The following is a 21,806-nucleotide window of genomic DNA, read 5'->3' as shown; positions in this document are numbered from 1 at the left end:
GAGACCCTGACTTAAAGAAAAAAAATAAAAAGGCAAATTTTATGTTAGGTATGTATTACCAGAATAAAGAAATTATTATAAAGTTATATTTATATGCCTGCTGTAGACAACTTGGAAAATTAAGAAAGATTTAAAGAGTCACTTATGTCTCTTCTTCCCTCACAGAATTTTTAAACTTGAGATGGTACTATTTATATGGCATTGTTAAAAAATATTTTAATGGATCCATGTATTTTAGAGATTTACAAAGCTATGTTTAATAGCTCAGTGTTTGAGGCAGTTTCCAACAATAATTATGCTGACACATTAAAAAACAGCTTTAACTTCCTTGCTCATGTTCTCCCTCCTACTACTCCTCATCTGGACCTTGGGAGCTCAGTCCAGTGCTCTAGTGTGGGTCTCTGTCTCTATCTCCATCCATTGCCGGATGAAGGTTCTATGGTAATATGCAAGATATTCATCAGTGTGGCTATAGGATAAGGCCAGTTCAGGCGCCCTCTCCTCTGCTGCCCATGGAACTAGTTGGGGACATCCCCTTGGACACCTGGGAACCCCTCTAGAACCAAGACTCTAGCCAACCCTAAAATGGCTTCCTTGGTTAGGATAACTTCTTCCCTGCTCCCATATCCACTCTTCCTCCATCTCAATTATCCCATTCCCCCAAGCTCTCCCCAATCCTCCCCTTCTTCCTTCTTTCTCCCCATCTCCCCTCCCCTGTAGGTACACAGGTCTTTTTCCCTTTTCTTCTTGGCGATTTGCAGGGCTGTTTGACCTCTGGCTCCCTGGCCTCTCTGCTCTGCACTGGCTTGAGGGTATAGCTTAGAAAGAACTTGGCTCTCTTTTGTTATGGTAATTCCACCTGTGAACAAGGTTCCAGCTGCGGGCCCTATACACCTGCCACGCCTGCCTCCCGCAGCTGATTCTGCCTGAGACGCCGGGCACCTGTCATCTCCTCCTACTGCTCCTGATGGGAGGGGGCCGCGCCCTTTTGCCCCCCGTTGCCCACTGGTATAAATACCCGACTTGAGTTTAATAAAGTGGCCATTTACTCTTTGGTGAATGAGCAGGTCTCTTTGTGTCTGTGTGTTTAAACCCTTAGGACAGTCGTCCATTCTCGTGTACTCGAGTCAGGAAAAACGCGCGCCTGTTTCGAGGTCTGGGTATTCACAGAAAAGTGCGGAGGCTAACACTCCCCCTCATCCTACCCCCACTCCCCTGCTCCCAACTTTTGCCCAACGATCTTGTCAACTTCCAATATCCTGGAGAATAAATATATGTTTTCCTTTGGGTTCACCTTCTTATTTAGCTTCTCTAGGATCACGAATCACAGGCTCTATATAGGAACTATAATGTCCTTTGTTTATGGCTAGAATCTGCTTATGAGTGAGTACATACCATATTCCTCTTTTTGGGTCTGGGTTATCTCACTCAGTAAAGTGTTTTCTATTTCAGGAAGTCAGGACCACGAGGAGTATGTCCACCCACTGAGACGGTGGGACTGATCTAGTGGGAGCTCACCAAGGCCAGCTGGACTGGGACTGATGGAGCATGTGATCAAACTGGACTCTCCGAGTGTGGGAGTCAATGAGGACTGACTGAGAAACCAAGGACAATGGCACTGGGTTTTGATGTTACTGCATGGACTGGCTTTGTGGGAACCTGGTTTGTTTGGATGGTCACCTTCTTAGACCTGGATGGAGGAAGGAGGACCTTGGACTTCCCATGGGGTAGGGAACCCTGACTGCTCTTAGGACTGGAGAGGTAGGGGGTGTGGGGCAGTGGGAGGGATATGGAAGGTGAGGAGGAGGTGGAAATTTTTAATAAATAAATTTAAAAAAGCTTTAACCAAAAAGAATCTACAGATTCAATACAATGCCCATCAAAATCCCAGCAAAATTCTTCACAGACCTTGAAAGAATGGTACTCAACTTAATATGGACCAGGATAGCCAAAACAATCCTGTACAATAAAAGAACTTCTGGAGGCATCACAATCCCTGACTTCAAACTCTACTACAGAGCTACAGTACTGAAAACATGCTGGTATTAGCATAAAAACAGACAGGAGGACCAATGGAACAGAATCGAAGACCCATATATTAATTTACACACCTATGAACACCCGATTTTTGACAAAGAAGCAAAAAATGTCAAATGGAAAAAAAGCATATTTAACAAGTGGTGGTGGCATAACTGGATATCAACATGTAAAAGAATGAAAATAGATCCATATCTATCACCATGTATAAAACTCAAGTTCAAATGGATCGAAGACCTCAACATAAAGCCAGCTACACTGGACCTTATAGAAGAGAAAGTGGGAAGTACACTTGAATGCATTGGCACAGGGAACCACTTCCTAAATATAACCCCAGCAGCACAGACACTGAGAGAAACAATTAATAAATGGGACCTCCGGAAACAAGCTTCTGTAAAGCAAAGGATATGGTCAACAAGACAAAACAGCAGCCTACAGAATGGGAAAAGATCTTCACCAACCCCACATCAGACAGAGGTCTGATCTCCAAAATATAAAAAAACTCAAGAAATTGGTCATCAAAAGGACAAATAATTCAATAAAAAAAATGTAGTACAGACCTAAACAGAGAACTCTCAACAGAAGAATCTAAAATGGCTGAAAGACACTTAAGGAAATGTTTAACATCCTTAGCCATCAGAGAAATGCAAATCAAAACAACTCTGAGATTTTATGTTATACCTGTAAGGATGTCCAAGATCAAAAACACTGCTGACAACTTATGCTGGAGAGGTTGTGGGGAAAAGGGAACACTCCTGTGTTGCTGGTGAGAATGCAAACTGGTATAATCCCTTTGGATGTCAGTGTGTCGATTTCTCAGAAAATTAGGAAACAACCTTCCTCAAGACCCAGTAATACCACTTTTGGGTATATATCCAAAGGATGTTCAATTGTGCCACAAGGACGTGTGCTTAACTATGTACATAGCAGCATTGTTTATCATAGCCAGAACCTGGACACAACCTAAATGCTCTTTGACTAAAGAATGAGTAAGGAAAATGTGGTACATTTACACAATGAACTACTACACAGCAGAAAATAATAATGACATCTTAAATTTTGCAGGAAAATGGATGGAGCTAGAAAACATCATTTTGAGTGAGGTAATTCAGACCCAGAAAAAGAAATATCACATGTGCTCATTCATAAGTAGTTTTTTAAAGATAAAGCAAAAGAAACCAGCCTACAAATCACAATTCCAGAGAACCTAGACAACAATGAAGACCCTAAAAGAGACATACAGAGATCTAATCTACATGGAAAGTAGAAAAAGACAAGATCTCCTGAGTAAATTGGGAGTATGGGGACCATGGAGAAGGTTGAAAGGGTGGTGAGAGGCAGGGAGGGGAGCAGAGAAAAATGTAGAGATCAATAAAAAATCTATAAAAAAGAAACAGCTTTAATGTGTCTATCAAAGAGAGATTCTGAGAATGGATGCATTTGTCTTTGTGTTTGTTCTGCATCCTACAGTAACTTAGGTACTTGGCCCCTGAAGGAAAGCTTCACTGAGCACTCTAGCCTGCAGGAATCTTTCCTTCCTGTTTAATAACAGTCACTAAAATAAGCCTGTGTGAATGTATATGTTTCTCAAATATCAGTTTATTCTCTAATAGCTTTGCCTAGTATAGTAACCAAGGCCAAGCCTCATAAGTACTTGCTAAAGATCATCTCATCTTATCTTCCCAGTACCACCCATTTTACCTACAGGAAACCTGAAGCACAGTCCCAGCCTCTGTCCCTCCAGAGTCACATTGCACTGATGGTTATACCTGCCTCCTCTGCCAGGCTGTTCCAGGGATGATGAAGTGGTCAAAGCAATGGCACTCACCATAGCAATTTGGCTAGATGAATTGTATCTACGCGGTGGTATCCTCAGACTATGACAGGCTGCTGACACCACAGCTGTTGTAACTGTGTACCAGGATACAGTCCTCAAATGTCTGTGGTGACCCTGAGGGAAGCAAAGACATTTCACTGCTAATTGTGTCCAAGCACAGCAGATGCAATTGTACATCATGTGTAACACTTGATAACAACAGCAAAGGGCTGTAACCAGCTTTTACCCTTGCTGTATTATGCCCTGTATGATTGCTCACTGTGCCCTTCTGTGGATTAAAAGAGCTTGGAACAGTAGCAGCGTCAAACACCTTGTTACAGTGTCCCTTGTGTTAAGGGGTCACATCCAGTGATAGATGTACACTATCTAGGTTTTTGCATCCTCTGATGTTCACAGTGACAAACACGGTCCTCCAGTAAGATGCACCCCACTGTTGACAGACTCTTGGCTGAATACTTGTCTCTTGGAGGTTGCTTACAGTCTGGGGTGTCCACTTAGTGTTTGTATTATTACCAGTATTCCCCACTTAGCTCTGCGGTTCTGAAGTATCTTTGTGGCTGTCTGGAAGCAACTTTGTTTCTCCATCCAAGTTACTCTTGTTAGTCCAAGTTTACGCTTTTGTCTTCTTCCATCTCCAAGCAGCATGTAACCAGTTCCTAGGTGTTACTCAGCAAGACCTTAGCAGGTTTGTAGAAGGCAGCAGAAAGAGAGCTGGAGCGTGGAGCCCAGGCTTTGCTTGTTGAGTAACTGTTAAACACAGGGTGGTTTCTTGACCACTCTGGGGTCAGCTTCTTCACAAGGGAAACAAGATCATCTTTGGCATTCTAAAGTGTGGGGCAATCTCCCAATATTATCAGTTTTAACAAAAATGTTTCTTTTTATTTTTAAATTGTGTGTGTGTTTGTGTGTGTGTGTGTGTGTGTGTGTGTGTGTGTTGTGCACATGCATGCAGTATCTGCAATGGCCAGCAGAGGGCATCACATTCATATGGAGCTGGAACTATAGGCAGTTAAAAGCTGCTGATGTGGATGCCAGGAATTGAACTCCAGTCCTCTGCAAGAACAGTACACACCCTCAACTGCTGAGCTGCCTCTCCTGTCTGGTTACTTAGTTTTAAACATGTAGGTTTTTTTCTTACTTTTCCATACATCTGTATAATGTTTCTGATCATAGCCACTTTCATTATCTCTTCTTTCTTTTTCTTTCTCTGTCTCTCTCTTCCTTCCATCCTTTTTTCTTTCCTTTCTTCCTTTCTTTTTTCTTTCTTTCTTTCCTTCCTTCCTTCCTTCCTTCCTTCCTTCCTTCCTTTCTGTACACCATATATATGCCTGATGCCCATGTTGGCCAGAAGAGGGTGTCAGCTCCCTTGGAGCTAAGTTTCTGATGGTTGTGAACTGCCAGATAGGTGCTAGGAATTGAACACTGGTCCTCTAAAAGAACAGCAAATGCGCTTACCCATTAGATCATCTCTCTGACCCCACATTTGATGTGGGAGTTCCTTCTGTCTATGTGTTACTTTTATTGGTTAATGAATAAAGAACTGCTTTGAGCCTATGGCAGGGAAGAATAGAACTAGGTGAGGAAAACTAAGTTGAATGCTGGGAGAAAGAAGGGCAGAGTCAGAGAGATGCCATGGAGCTACTGCCAGAGTCAGACATGCTAAAACTTTACTGGTAAGTCACTGTCACATGGTGATATACAGATTAATGGAGATGGGTTAAATTAATATGTAAGAGTTAGCCAATAAGAAGCTAGAACTAATGGGCCAAACAGTGATTTAATTAATACGGTTTCTGTGTGATCATTTTGGGTCTAAGCTAGCCAGGTGCCCGGGAATCAACAAGTGGCTCTCTCCTCCTACACACATTACCCTCTTCTATTCTCCACCGACTCCCTCTGAACATCTGTTTCTTCCCAACAAGGTCATCTCCTGCTTTCATGTCTTTCTGGTGTTTGTTTTGTGACCCACTGAGTTTTATTAAGGTTTCCCCCATGAGCATGGTTAGGGATGGTTATTTATTAGATCATGGGCTACTAGTCAGTGGTTACACTACTGAAAAACATGACACTCCTTCCCCTCACCCCCATCCAAAGTGGAGTACTGAAGGATCCAGTCTCATGCAGTACTGTTGTGTGATGTTTTACTCCTTGGGGCCAGAGAGGTTGTGTTTTTCTCGAAAACACTGTAGAGTGCTAGTAAAAAACAAACCGGAATTTAAACTATGCTCTAGTTGCTGCCATGACTCCGAGTTACTGACTGCCTCATTATTTAGGGAATAAGCTATGTCACCAGCCTGGTGGAATGGCATCAGGGAGGAAGTACTGGCCAAGAGGAACAAATCTGCTTTCTGGCCATGGCTGGAGCCAGGAGGGGTTTCCTTCTTCCTTATCCGTGGGGGTTGGCCAAGAATGAAGAGATGCTCTGGAGTCCCTACCCAGGGGGCATGGCTGAGATAGAAGCCATGTTTCTGTTCTGAGTGAGTTCATGTTTCTAAACTTGACAAATAAAAATTTATCATGATTTGTGTTATATTCTTAAATGAAGCAAAGTGGGTTTTGTGGCACACTTTGTATTCACTTTATTTGTTCACTTAAAAGACCATAAAAACCAAATTTCATAGTTATATGTTAAATGAATAATTTATTATTTTTCTTTTATTGAAAATAGGTTTTTTTTATATATACTATACCCTGATTATGGTTTCTTCTCCCTCTGCTCTTCCCAGTTTCTCCCCACCTTTTTTCCCATCTGGGCCCAACCCTTTTCTGTCTCTCATAAGAACAAACAGGCTTTTAAGGAAAATAATATAATATAATATATTAAAATATATTTATATAACATATAAATATAATTTATATTTATATAAATTATGTAATATATTAAAATATTATTATAAAACAAAAAAACTAACACATCAGAATAGGACAAAACAAACCAACAGAAGGAAAATATTCCAAGAAAAGACACAAGAAACAAATATATCTGCAGAGAGCCATTCATTTATACACACAGGAATCCCATAAAACAGAAAACCAGAAGTGTAACATATGTGCAGAGAACTGTAGTATTTAAAAAAGAGAAAATAAAAGAAATAAAAGTAGAAGTTATAAAACTAAAAAAAGGAAAGAAAGCAGCCCTGACATGGAATCATGAGACAAGGAACCAAGCGGCCATTGCTTTTGTTTTCTGCTGCATGTCTGCTTGCTGGGGATGCGCCCTACCTGAAGAGTTGTTTGCTTCCCCTTGGAAAAAAACTACTTACTCTTTTATCTGCAAGTGGTTGTCAATTGGAAATAGCCTCTGGGTTATGGGTGGGGACATGTGACTGCTTCTTTCAGCTCTAGGACCCCATTAGGGAAAGACCTCTGCAGGCCCCGTTCATGCCGCCTCAGTCTCGGAGAGTTCATGTGTGCACTGTCCTGCTGTGTCTAGGTCTTGCTTCTTTGGTCTCCTTTATCCCCTCTGGCTCTTACATTCTTTCTGCCTCCTCTTTCACAGGGCTCCCTGAGCCTTGAATGAAGAATTTAAAGGAACAATAGTTGAAAGGCCATGGTTTCGGGAAATTCTGTACATGCTGAATACTTTGCAGACGGCATGAAGAGCTACGGATCTGAAGTTCCCAGAGAACTCAGAGATGAACCTTGGGAAATGGGCTGTACTCGCGAGAGCTAAGAGGGACGAGGTGAGTCAGAGGGATGGAAAAGTCTAAGAATGTTCCAATGGCAAAGACACATCTTTGCATACAAGGATGCAAGGAAAAACCTGAAGGGCGTGGTAGGTAAAGCGTGGCTTTGCTGTCACACCCATCCAAGTTCAGTCACCAGCGCTGGCAATTACAGGCCTTTGGCCGTTATTCTAATTCCTTAAGCCTTAGTTATCTAATTCCCAATGATGCATAGCTCGGTTATCGGCTTAGTAATTTGAGGACGTCATTATCGTCTCTCTGATCATTCTGAAGATCCCAGATTCTAACTTGACTATGCTCTATTCCCTTCAGGATCCAACAATTGAAGACTTTTCCCTTAGCTGATGAGAACCGCAGAGTTGTAAAGTACTTTATTCTCCATGGGGAGAAGAACAGGGTGGGAGGAATGGGCTGTTGTAGGCCCAGTGCCACATAAACGTTCCCGATAAACAGATCCCATCTTCTAGCCCCCTCATCTTTTTTAGACCTTTCTGCGCCTGCTCCACAGTCTCCAGCTATCATTTTATGCCCCTTTCCCATCACTGTGAAGAGGTGGGCTACAGACCTTCCTCCTGACCCCTGGGCACTAGGGCAAGTCAGAAAGCTGTGAGTAGGTTTTCTTTCTCTTGGAGATACCATTATGGAAGATCCTCAGAAGTTCCTGGTGTTTCTCCCCCTCAGTTCTACAGGTATTTGGTGGGATTCTGCCCTCTGGCTCCTTATTAGTATCTCGAACAGGGTCAGAAGATATGGATACTTGGCCAAACTCTGCCACTTATTACCCAGGTGACTTTCGGCAGGCTATTGTAGGCTTTGGACTTCAGTTGGTTTATCTTATCTGTAGGATATGGATAAATGGGAAGATGTCTGTCGGAGTGTCTTGGGAATCCTTCAAACAGATAATGAACATCAAAACAAGTGAATGACAGGTGTGGGGGGTGGGGAGGGATGGAGGAAGTGGGCGGAGATGGGAGGTAGAGGACTTCGCGTTCATGTCTCTTTAGCCAAGCATCGACAGGCTCAGAGTTCATCATCAAACCTCTCCTCAGTAGCTCACCCCGAATGTAGGTTGTGACTACATATATACATACAGAATATATATATACAGAATATATATTGAAATATATTCTGAGCAAGGCAAAAATTTCAGTATCCCTCATCCCTAAGTGTCTGAAAAACGTCTCACCGAGTAACTGACTGAAGGTGTCAGACAGATGGTGTTCCTTGCTTTCTGGGATGACAGTCACCTACCAGGATCCCACACAGATGCGATGTGGGCCTTTAAGCATGACTGTGTAGATTTAATGCATGCCTCTGCATCTGCATCCTCCAGCACAAACGCTCACAAACCGTCAGCATCTGTGGTCACGTTGGGAAGCTTGCGCCTTTCAGATAGAAGCCTTCGTGGCATGACCTGTCGTGCTCCCAGACCATCAGGCTGCTGTTATCCCTATGCGCTATCGACTTGCTAATTGAACCAGACAGTTGAATGTCGCGTGACATCACCAAGCAGGGCTGTAATGGGTAAAGCTACATCCTGCAAGGGCTGTTTCCGGCAGTGAGGCCTGCCAGTGATTCCCAAATGCATATCTGATGTTCCACACACTTAGACTTTCGCCGAGCTGGTTGTGGATTAATTCAAATCACGAAACTCTCATCAGTCCCTGCCAGTCATGGCTGTAACGTGCAGGGATCTAATCAGAAGCTGTCAAAGGTTTATGTTAAGACCTACGCGAGACAGGGTAGAAAACAAACGTGGTCTCCCAGGGAATACGGAAACTTTAGGGAAGCATCCAGTGATGCAGAAATACGCCTTTTCTTCCTGAAATTTACTGGACTAGTGATATGGTTCAGTGTGTAAAAGCATTGGCTGCAGAAGCAGGCCTGACGACCCGAGTTCAATTCCTGGAACGTAGGCAGAAGGAAAAAAAAAATACTGAAAAATTATTCTCTGACTTCCACATAAACACCATGGCACACACGTGTGTGCACACACATCACATACACGTACAATAATTAATAAGTAAGGTTTATTACCCTGCTGTTTGTGCCCAGTTAATTTGGGTGATGGTTATGATGAAGAATGTGACTTGAGACTTTAGCCCTGCCTCTGTTTCAATAGCCTGAAGTGTACAGTGGCAGAATCCTTCCTTCAAGGACAGCGGCACAGAGCTCTATTTCTTACTTGTTCCTCTGTCCTATGGCTTTGGGACTGACTTTTCTCTGTGTGGAGGAACTTCTCTGAGAGGAGTCAGAAGGAGGGAACCATCACCGACTTGGCCAACTTCTCACAGGGGGAAGCGTCCCACCCACAGACAACACTGGATCTGGAGGAGGAGGGATATGCAATTCTTACTGGTCAGCCAAACTCGGAAACAACAGTCTACCTGCCTTTATTTCATTAAAGTAGAAAACTGAGACCCAGGAGGGAATATCTTGGCAGGGTGGGCCGTGAGAACCGCGGGTAGAATGTCACACGCTTTCTCCTTCCCTTCCACTGTGTAAGGTGTGGCTTTTGTGAAACAGCAGCTCTTCCTTGAGGGAGAGATGTATAAAATTCATGAGGGTAAGCGAGGACCTGTAAGGCCGCCGACGCTCACCTCTGTCATCAGCTTACTATAATTGGTTTGATGTCTGGGTTACAAATCCAACGCCATCACTTTTGTGTGACCCCGGTGATGTTGCTCACCTCCCAGTCGCCTCAGCTGTCAGCTATGACTAATACCGTTGACAGCACTCGTCTTGTTTGGTTCAAGGGATGGTGTTTGCAAAGGGTCCAGCAAAGTGCCTGGATCATGGCTGCTGTTGGGCTTAGAGCACTCATGATAAAGCATATGCTCCTGTGCACTGTTATGGGTGTCCATAACAGTCCTTTCAAATGACCATTGCTAATGGAATTTTCCTTAGGAGAGAGTGGGAAGAATCAATGTTATTGTACCTATGGTTGGTCACAATTGGGCATTTTTGTGGTCTCTGTCCACAGGAGCGACCTTAGAAATAATCTCACCGTAAAAATGTCCTCCTAGAGGCAATAATGGTGACATTTTTGTAAACCTGATTAAAGTTCCCTAAGGGTGGGGCCTGTTTCTCGTTTGTCTTTTGGCCCCTTAACCTAGCACAGACACTGTCTGGGCCTACTGAGTTTAGTAAATGTCAACTGGATAAATATGACTGTGGTGGTTTGAAAGAAAATGGACTCCAAAAGGATTGGTACTATGAGGAGGTGTGGCCTTGTTGGAGGAAGTATGTCACTGTGGAGGTGGGCTTTGAAGTCTCATATATGTTCAAGCCATATCCAATGAGACAATTTACTTTCTGTTGCCTTTGGATCAAAATGTAACAGCTCTCAGTTACCATGTCTGCCTGAATGTTGCCTTGCTTCCCAACAGGACCATACTGGACTAAACCTCTGAACTGTAAGCTGCCACCCCAGTTAAATGTTTTCCTTTATAAGAGTTGCTGTCCTCATGGTGCCTCTTCACAGCAATAGAAACCCTAACAGCTCATGGACTCTGGTCTGACAGCTGGGGAGTCTGGATGGGACTGACCTAGGCCCTCTGCATGTGTGTGACAGTTGTGTAGCTTTGTCTGTTTGTAAGACTGCTAGCAGTGAGATCAGGACCTGTTCCTGGTGCTTAGCTGGCTTTGGGAAACCTATTCCCCATGCTGCATTGCCTAGTCCAGCCTTGATGCAGGGGGAGGAGCTTGGCCCTACCTCTACTTGGTGTGCCCTGCTGTGTAGAAGGAGTAGTGGGTTGCTTTTTGTCCTGCCTGGCTCCTGGCCACCTGGCTAGCTTTACCCGAAATAATTACATAGAAACTGTATTCATTAAACACTGCCTAGCCCATTAGTTCTAGCCTCTTATTGGCTAATTCTCACATCCTGATTAACCCATTTTTAATAATCTGTATAGCACCGGGAAAGATTCAGCATGTCTGACCTGGAGGCTGGCTCCATGGCATCTGCCTGCCTCTGCTTTCTTTCTCCCACAATTCTGTCCTGTCTTCCCCGCCTACCTATGTTCTGACCTATCAGGCCAAGCAGTTTTCTTTATTAATTAACCAATGAAAGCAACAGATAGATAGAAGACCCTCCTACATCACTGTTGTGTTCAAGCTTACGGGAGGTCTGCCCCTTTCTGAAGGGAGATGAAGGAGGAGTGGAAGGGGACAGGGGTAGATGGAGGTGGGGGGGGACGACAGGTGGGAGGTGAAACTGTGGTCAGTATGTAAAATAAATGAAAAAAAGTTAATTAAATTAAAAAGAAACCTTAGCTAAGACAGAAGTCCTGACAAGAAACAAAGGTTTGAGCAGGATATGTTGACTTAGCTCTGTAACCCCAGCAGCACTTGTGAGGTGAAGGCAGAAAGATCAGAAATTCAGGCTACATACTAAGTGTTCAGCTAGTTTGGGTTACATGAGTTTTTGTTCATAGAGTTTTCCTCTTGAACACATACTCTGCTTTTCTTCCCCCCCTCATATGTGTGTGTGTGTGTGTGTGTGTGTGTGTGTGTGTATGCATCTTTCTCCCTCCCTCCCTTCCTCCCCACCTTGTTCCTTCCTTTCTTTCTAGTTTTGTTTTTGTTTTTCCAATAGAGTTTTGCTTTTTTGTGTGTGTGTAGCCCTAGTTGTCCTGGAACTTGTTCTGTAGACCAGGCTAGCCTCAAACTCACAGAAATTCATCTCCCTCTGTCTCTTAAGTGCTGGGTGTGTGTCCGGCTCCAGCTTGCATTTCTTTTCTTTCTTTTTTCCCCAGCTTACATTTCTTTTCTTTTCTTTTCTTTTCTCTCTTTCTTTCTTTCTTTTCTCTCTTTCTTTCTTTCTTTTCTCTCTTTCTTTCTTTCTTTCTTTTCTCTCTTTCTTTCTTTCTTTCTTTCTCTCTTTCTTTCTTTCTTTCTTTCTTTCTTTCTTTCTTACTCTGTCCTTGTCATGCATTCTTGAGACTTACCTCCATGGATATGTATTTTTTTAATTTTTTAAATTTTTCTCAACTCTCATTCAATTTTTAAAATTGATTTTATTGAGCTATACATTTTTCTCTGCTCCCCTCCTTTCCTCTCCCCTCCTTTTCAATCCTCTCCCATGGTCCCCATACTCCCAATTTACTCAGGAGATCTTGTCTTTTTCTACTTCCCATGTAGATTAGAGTCATGTATGTCTCTCTTAGGGTCCTCATGGTTGTCAAGGTTCTCTGGGATTGTGAACTGTAGGCTGGTTTTCTTTGCTTTATGTGTGAGTACATATGATAATTGTCTTTGTGGGTCTGGGTTACCTCACTCAATATGATGCTTTCTAGCTTCATCAATTTTCCTGCAAATTTCAAGATGTTATTATTTTTTTCTGCTGTGTAGGACTCTGTTGTATAAATATACCACATTTTCCTTATCCATTCTTTGGCCGAGGGGCACTCAGGTTGTTTCCAGGTTCTGGCTATGACAAACAATCCTACTATGTTGAGCACATGTCCTTGTGACACGATTGAGCATCCTTTGGGCTTATACCTAAAAGTGATATTGCTAGGTCTTGAGGAAGGTTCTTTCCTAATTTTCTGAGAAATCACCATACTGATATCCAAAGGGGCTGTACCAGCTTGCACTTTCACCAGCAATACAGAAGTGTTCCCTTTACCCCACAACCTCTCCATCATAAGTTGTCATCAGTGTTTTTGATCTTGAAGATTCTTACAGGTGGAAGATGGAATCTCAGAATTGTTTTGATTTGCATTTCTCTGATGACTAAGAATGTTGAACATTTCCTTAAGTGTCTTTCAGTCATTTTAGATTCCTCTGTTGAGAGTTCTCTGTTTAGGTCTGTACTACATTTTTTTTATTGGATTATTTGTTCTTTTGATGACCAATTTCTTGAGTTCTTTGTATATTTTGGAGATTAGACCTCTATCTGATGTGGGGTTGGTGAAGATCTTTTCCCATTTTGTAGGCTGCTGTTTTGTCTTGTTATTGGTATCCTTTGCTTTACAGAATTCAGGAGGTCCAATTTATTAATTGTTTCTCTCAGTGTCTGTGCTGCTGGGGTTATATTTAGAAAGTGGTCTCCTGTGTCAATTTGTTCAAGTGTACTTCCTACTTTCTCTTTTATGAAGTTCAGTGTGATTGGCTTTATGTTGAGGTCTTTGATCCATTTGGACTTGAGTTTTGCGCATGATGATAGGTATGAATCTATTTTTATCTTCTACAAGTTGATATCCAGTTATGTCAGCACCATTTGTTAAATATGCTTTCTTTTTTCCATTTCATAGTTTTTTGCTTCTTTGTCAAAAATCAGTTGTTCATAGGTGTGTGAATTAATATCTGGGTCTTTGATTTGGTTCCATTGGTCCTCCTGTCTGTTTCTATGCTAATACCAGATTGTTTTTAGTATTATAGCTCTGTAGTAGAGTTTGAAGTCAGGAACTGTGATGCCTTCAGAAGTTCTTTTATTGTACAGGATTGTTTTGGCTATCCTTGGTTTTTTGCTTTTCTATATGAAGTTGAGTACCTTTCTTTCGAGGTCTGAAGAATTTTCCTGGGATTTTGATGGGTATTGTATTGAATCTGTAGATTGCTTTCGGTAAGATTGCCATTTTTACTATGGCAATAGTAATTTGGGTAGGTTAATTCTACCTACCCAAAAGCATGGAAGATCTTTCCATTTTCTGGTGTCTTCTTCAATTTCTTTCTTCAAAGATTTAAAGTTCTTGTCATACAGGTCTTCCACTTGCTTGGTTAGAGTTACTCCAAGATATTTTATGCTATTTGTGGCTATTGTGAAGGGTGTTGATTCTCTGATTTCTTTCCCAGCCCTTTTATCATCTGTGTACAAGAGGGCTACTGATTTTTTTTTGAGTCAATCTTGTATCCTGCTACATTACTGAAAATGCTTATGAGTTATAGAAGTTCCTTGGTAGAATTTTTGGGGTCACTTATGTAAACTATCATATCATCAGCAAATAGTGAGAGTTTGATTTCTTCCTTTCTTATTTGCATCCCCTTGATCTTCTTTTGTTGTCTTATTGCTCTAGTTAGAACCTCAAGAACTATATTGAATAGATATGGAGAGAGTGCACAACTTTGATTTTACATTTCTTAATCACATCTTGATGTCTGGTCCTTTCCCAATAAGACATAAGTTCACCTTTCTTTCCCTCGTGCATTTGGCAAATGACTTACTGCAGATCATTTAGACTAGCTGGAATTTTGTGAACAACCTTGGTGTGCAGCTGTTGGAGAGGGCTGGTGAGAATGACGCTCCAGTAGCTGCATCCTCACTTACTTGGAGCTACCTATGCCAGGCATTGCTGTAAGCACTGCTCTTACAATCAACTCCCATAGTCTTTAGAACAGTCTCATGAAGTGGGCACTACCATCCTCATCTTACAGCCAGAAGAAAGAGCCAGAAGAGGGTAAGGAATGTTTCCTCTCAAGGTTACAAAGCAGAGCCAAGCTTCAAATTCAAACAGCCCCATACAGAGTCAGGACACTTCACCACTAAGCTCAATCTTCTATCCTACGGCTGAAGGCCAGCTCGATAACCACAAATAATTTGCCTGATGACATTGCTTTGCCTCTAGTAAAGGCTAAAATGGATTTTAAAAAAAAATCTGCTCTCGAGTTCACACCAGAAATACTGTTGATGTGCTCTCAATGAGGGGAAATGCAGGGTATCACTATATACACACTGTAATCTTAGCAACGGAAAGCCCAAGAAACTCACACAGGAAATAGCTGGATGGAGAAAGGCCAAAAGGTTAGCTTTGCTTGTGGCTGATAGACTGATGATTTTCCTCTCTGCTTTATATACTCACTGGACCTTTTTAAAATTTCCTAAAGCGCATGCTATTGGGAAAATCAGAAAAAGGAAAAAAAAAGAGTTATTTCAAAGTTCATTTTTAAAATGCCCTCTTTTTTCCCATAAAAACTTGGAAATAAAGAACATCTTGCACTGAAATAAACCAGACCCAATGTCTAGACATCTCAGTGAGCAAAGGTTTCAGCAAAACATAAAAATAAATTAATAAAAACCCCATAATAACACGAGGCCTTATGCAAGGAAGCGAGTTTGAAACAAATGATCAACAGGCACAAAATATTGGTCAATCTCTCCCCTAAAGCATTAGTTAGCTTCAAAGAAGTTTCTAGAACTCATGTAGTCTCTTGCACAAAGCCTGAACTACCCTGCCAGTTATTCTGACAGTGGCTCTCAGAACAAAGAGTAGACAGCAGATTGTATCCTCTACAGAAGTCCCCCAACAAAGGCAATTTTCCAGCTCTTTATAAGAGAATTCGTTACAAGTCCCTTTGCTTCCTCGAATGCCCTGAGTTGCCTTTATTTCCTGGAATCACTGATGAGTTTGGTAGTTGGGGCAGTTTATGAGGCTCGCTCCAGGGCGGCAGCACAGCAGTTCTGGCAACTATAGATCGTGTGGTGTCTCTGCCTCCCAGCCCTCCACCTTTTCCGGAGACAGGGTTTCTCGTGTAGCCCTGGCTGTCCTGGAATTCACTCTGTGGACCAGGCTGGCCCTGAACAACAGGGTTTCTCTGTGTAATGGTCCTGACTGTCCTGGAAATCTCTCTGTAGGCCAGGCTGGCCTTTAACTCACAGATATCCTCCGGCCTCTGCCTCCAGGGTGCTGGGATCAAAGGCAGGCACCACCATGGGGACTGGTTGTTTGGCAGGCAGGGGCCAGAGGTGGCGGGAAAGAAAAAGACCTAGGGGGCAAGATCCAGCTTAATAGTCACTAGTGGACCTCAGGCTGCTCACTTGCATCTGCCTTTGAGTCTGCTTTTTGCCTGTATGCACATGGTACATAACTACTCCTCAGGTGACTGAGTCTGAAGGGAGGTTATGAGCAGGAAAAACAAAAGATGTATTTATATATGCAAATATGTAAATACACACAAGTATGTATATATAAACCCTTTGCGAATATGAAGATACAAATTCATGCAAATTGTCCTTTTTGTAGCTTTCTACTTTCATTTTCAATAAGATTTATTTTTATGTATGTGCATGAGTGCTCCCATATAGATTTGTTTTTATGTATGTGTACGAGTGCTCCCATAAATATGTGCACCATTTGTGTGCCAGTGCCCATGGAGGCCAGAAGAGGGCACTGGATCCTCTGGAACTGGAGTTTAGAGATGTTTGTTGCACCACCTTGTGGGTGCTGAGAACTGAGATAGCATCCTCTGCAAGAGCAGCAAGTGCTCTTGATCTCAGCCATTTCTCCAGCCCCAACTTCCCTTGTCTTTCTTCCCTCCCTCCCTCCCTCCCTCCCTCCCTCCCTCCCTTCCTCCCTCCCTCACTTGCTCCTTTCTTCCTTCCTTTCTTCTTTCCTTCCTTCCTTCCTTCCTTCCTTCCTTCCTTCCTTCCTTCCTTCCTTTCTTTCTTTCTTTTCTTCCTTTCTCCTTTTCAGAGATATCAAGGAAAGCTGATATTTCCTAGAAGAGTACAATAAATAGAGTCATCCAGATGAGAATATCTGGGTGGATGAATATTGAGGGTGGAGGCATAAAAATGTAGGAGGTTGCCCAAGCTGCCTAGAGAAATTTCTTGATGGTTGACTTTTTTAAAGATGGGATTTCTCTGTGTAACAGCTCTGGCTGTACTGAAACTCACTCTGTTGACCAGGCTACCTTCGAATTCATAAAGATCCACCAACCTCTGCCACTCAAGTGCTGGGATTAAAGGTGTGTACCACCACTGCCCAGAAAACCTAGAGGATCTTAAAGAAAGTTTCGCTGTCAGTAAATACCTGAGAGTCTTGCCTTGTGATGTCAAAATGTGATATCATTTTACATTCCTAAGAACACTATTTTTTGTAATAATATTATCTCCAATCCAAGAGTTCTGCAACATCTTGTTTGAAATTTAAATTTTTTGAATATTTATGGAAACTCAGCAGTTAGGAACACATATTGATTTTGTAGAAAACCCAAGTTCAGTTCCCAGCACCCATGACGAGTGACTGTCAATCACCTGTAACTCTAGCTCTAGGGAACCTGATGCTCTTTCCTGGTCTCTGAGGCCACATGTATTTATGTGCACAAGTCTACAAGTCCCTTCCCTTACACATAATTAAAAATAGAATGATTCTTAAAGACATATTTTAAAGTCAGATCTATAGTTATCTCCCCACCCACAAGTATGAACATTATACTAAGACTGACTTCAGGCAAAACTAGGAAAGCATCAATGGATGATGGCGGAATACTGGACTTCTAAGGACAACCCTCACAAAGAGAGGGGTAATGTGTAACGCTTACACAAACTGCCTTGCATTCAAATGCTGAATGTACTGTGTTACTATTATACAATAAAGAGATCCTTGGGTAGAGAAGAAGTGATTTAATAATGGAGACTCAGGGTTTTTTTCTCAGTCTCCCTAAGGGCCTAGGGCGGACAGAGAGTTAACTAGATGAAGCTTAGCCCATGTGTCCACATGGTATGTCTAACCTGACTCTCCCGTACTACAGCTGGTAGGCCATTGCTTGCTGTACTGTGGGTTCCATGGCCAGCCACTTTCCTGTCTTGTGGCTACTGTCCTCTTCTCAAGAGACTTGGTAGTGTTTGTCTCCTTAGTCCCTGACATGCCATCGGCCCATCTGTGCTTCCCAACAACCAGTAGAAGCCCTATTGTGTGCTTAGAGACATCGCTATTTTATTCCCATCTTCTTGCTTGGCCATTATATTCTCCCCTGTGTGTGCGAGTTTCATCTTCAAGCTTGGCAGCACTGAGGGTCAATATGGGCAGCCTAGGCAGATCCCAGTTCACTGGGTACCAGAGTCCAACCTCATTGGATAATGTGTGCTGAAGGTGCTCAGAGAAGAACCGTGAAAATCTATTCAAGGTCTTCGTGAGCATCTACAGCGGTGTTGGATAAAAGGATCTGGGAGGAAACTTCTAATCACTTGCCATATCCTTTGCCCTCAGGGTGTTTCTCAAGAGTGTCAAGGAAATACTGTTTACAAGAGGCTTGTTGTAACTGACTATTACAGAGTAGGACCTCATTTATATTCATTAATAAAACTGCCCAAAGAAATGACTGGGAAGGGCCTGACCCAAGACTCTAAGGGGCTGTCTTAGTCTATTAAGGCTGCAGCAACAAGCATACACATTAGGTTGTTTAAAGCACTAGAAATCTATTTTTTACTGTTCTGAAGTCTAGTAGGTTCAAGGTCTAGGTGACCACGGCTTTAATGGCTGGTGAGGACAGGAGTCCAGAATGTAGTTGGTGCCTTTTAGCTGCATCTTAACATGGTAGAAGGACATGCCAGTGTCTCCTTGGTAAAGACATCGGTCTCCTTCAAGATGGCTTTGCCCTCATGACGTCTCTGCTTCTGCAAGGCCTTGTCTCCTAATTCTATTGCTGGAGGCAGGCTTGAGATTTCCACATATGGATGGAGCAGGGTACATTCAGATGGTGGAGCCTCAGTTGCTGGATGTGCGTGTCTAAGGAAAGCAACCAGTCAAGGCACAGACTACACAATAGCCTTCCGAGTTAGTATTTCATCTCGTCTCTCACTTGTAGGTTGGGAGACCCTGCTGATGAGAGAGCCACCTTGGGAAAGCCACCAGATGGTTAGCCCACCCTGAAATTTTGCTGGGAACACCCCTATGTATCTGCTCATCTGTCCTAGAGCCTCAGAACTTCTTTTAACGCTTGCCACAGTGTGTGGTTATTTTCAGTCCGACAAGCTCAAAATCCCAAGAGAGCCCCTTCCCTTGTTTTCTCCATTGACTGGCCAAAGATTTAGAAAACAGAACTCAAGACTAGGGACTGTACCACATTTTAAAAGGGTTGCTCTCCTATTGCTTGGTTCTTAGCTCCTAAGTTGAGCTGAACCAAGGAGGTTGAAAAAATGGATTGAGGCTTTCAGTGAATGTGGGGGATTTTACCTTCTCCAGGGGCCTTGGGTGGCCTAATTTCCCCATTCATAAGTGGGCTTAGCACCTACTGTGCACAAGAGACACTGTCACAAGCTTTGTACCTCTGGCAGCTATTGTTTAAATGCCCTTTCTTAACTTCCTCAGTTAATGTCGCTGCTGAGGTTCTTCTTAGATCTCTGCTGATGTCCGTGTCCAAGCCAGTCTTCTCACTCACGCGCCTTGCTCCTGCTGCTATCTTCCAGCATGGCAGCAGGAGAATCAATGTAAAACACAAAGATGCACTGTATGCCATGGGTAACATGGTTTAAAGGCTTCTTAACGTAGCAGAAGAAAATTGTCAACCCTTTCAAATAAAAAATCCGAGTGGTGTGGGAGGTCCTTGAGTCTGTGTGTTGCTTTTATTGGTTAATGAATAAAGAACTGGCTTGGTCTATAGCATGGGAGGAGGAAGGCGGGGTCAGAAAGAGCTGCGATGGAGCCCCTGCCAGAGTCAGACATGCTGAAACTTTGCTGGTAAGCCACTGCCACGTGGCACTATACAGATTAATAGAAATGGGTTAAATTAATAGAATAGTTAGCCAATAGGAGGCTAGAGCTAATGGGCCAAGCAGTGATTTATTGAATACAGTTTCTGTGTGATTATTTCGGGTTTGAGCAGCCGGGAAGGAAACAAGCGACCTCCTTCCAACATCCGAGTTTCTGTGTCACTGTTTAGTCACATTCTAGAGTTTGCTGTTATGAACATGCTCCATACATTGACCGGAAGTGACTCGATTCATACGAGTCATTTCGAATAATCATGAGAACAGTACTGTGCACTAGATCTCCACGTTGCAGAAGAGGAAAGACTGGCCCAGGGAGACTATGGAACTCACCCAAGAACAAATAGCTTCTTGGCCCCAGAACTGAATTCACTGTCTGGCACTTTCTGATTCAGGTCTCTGGATTAAGCCACTGCCTCCATAGCGGCGGGGGGAGAGACAACAACAGAGCTAGTCGGAATCAAAGGATGAAGCAAGCACAGCCTGAAAGAAGGATGATGCTGGGGAGGAGGATGCAATCTTTTCTTTCCCAGGTGGGTGGTGGGAGGTGGCTACCTGGAATTGAAGAGACCCACCGTTCAAGCGGTCGTCCCAAGGAGGACATTTTGCTTTCCCAGAATCCTCAGCCCAGCTGTAATCTGCTTCCCTTATGCTCCACTTCATCTCTCTTTCAACACAAAGACGGATATTCAGCAGGTACCTGGGATGGGATTACCGCCTCTGGAAGGCGCATCTCTGCTCTGGAATCCACGAGGATCTGAAGGAGTAGCCTGACGCCTGCTTCCAGGCCTCTTATAGATCATTTTCAGTCTTTCGGAAGTGGCCTCTGGGTAATCAGATATGGCCAGCCTGACAGGCTGCTTCTTTAACAAGATGTTTCCTCCTGACTTCTCCAGTAGTCTTATCCTAACCCGAGTGGAAGGAAGCCTGCCTTTACCATTTTAGTGGAGGCTTGTCTGCTTGCATACCTGCAGAGAAGCGTTCTTGGTCTCGGGTTCCAGAATATCTCCCTTTCAAAAAAATAAAAAAAATGTTTGAGAATGCTATGTATTGGCTACGTTTGATGTTGGGAGATTTTCGTTAAACTCTAAATTTTAGAGTCTAAAATGTATATATTCTACACAGAAAATTTGAGCTTCAGAGGGGTTAAACTGTGACTTCCCCGATCAGGATCATTACGTGGGGCCAGCACATGCACCCTTGTTAAGAGCGTTTTTTTCCAGACCACACCGAATCCAAAACTTCGGGACACGCAGAGGTGGTGGGGTAGGGGTGGAGACAGCATTTGGGCTTCCTTGCCTGACGCATTGCTCCGCCCCGCTAGCCTTGCTCTTTGTAGGGGGACTGCAAGATTCCCTGCATTACCCGGAGTCCTAAGCAGGCACCTTTAACCTTGAGCCTGCTCGCTGGCGACCCCCAGAGGGCCAGTATGGTTTGGGACCCGGTGTGAATAAGGACTCTAGTTCTAGTTTTAACGACTCTATTTGCATAACGGAGACTGAGCTTCCTCCCGCCGGTCTGCAGTGCTTTTCTTCCCTCCTTCTCCGATCCCCTGCAACTACATCCCCCCCAGTTCCTCACTGCTCTCCCCTGGCCCCCTTCTCAGCGGACTCACTCGGAGCTTGAGTGCCGGGTTCTTCTTCCCAGGCCTAGTGAGGTTCGGAGGCACCTGGGAGTGTGGAGTCCAGGACCAAGCCGGGCTAGGGAGCCGCCCTGGCACTGCCTGACCCTAACAAAGGGAATAGAGCTCCAGGCCGGCTCGAGCGCGCGGTGGGCACAGCGGCCGCCGCCTTCCCGGCTGAGAGTGCTGCCAGTG

At 43.5% G+C, this 21,806-nt stretch overlaps 1 protein-coding gene across 1 annotated transcript in view; it reads left to right on the top strand.

Moving 5' to 3' along the window:
• Positions 1-21,485: 21,485 nt before the first annotated feature.
• St6gal1 (ST6 beta-galactoside alpha-2,6-sialyltransferase 1) overlaps positions 21,486-21,806 on the top strand; it is a 140,341-nt gene continuing 140,020 nt past the window's right edge. Inside the window, exon 1 of the mRNA XM_048453871.3 lies at positions 21,486-21,803. The gene's annotated coding sequence lies outside the window, so the exon portion shown is untranslated. The remainder of the gene's footprint in view (positions 21,804-21,806) is intronic.

This window comes from Myodes glareolus, chromosome 2, assembly GCF_982192425.1.
Source record: "Myodes glareolus chromosome 2, mMyoGla1.1, whole genome shotgun sequence".
Lineage (NCBI taxonomy): Eukaryota > Metazoa > Chordata > Mammalia > Rodentia > Cricetidae > Myodes > Myodes glareolus.
This window is presented reverse-complemented; position numbering and strand designations above follow the sequence as displayed.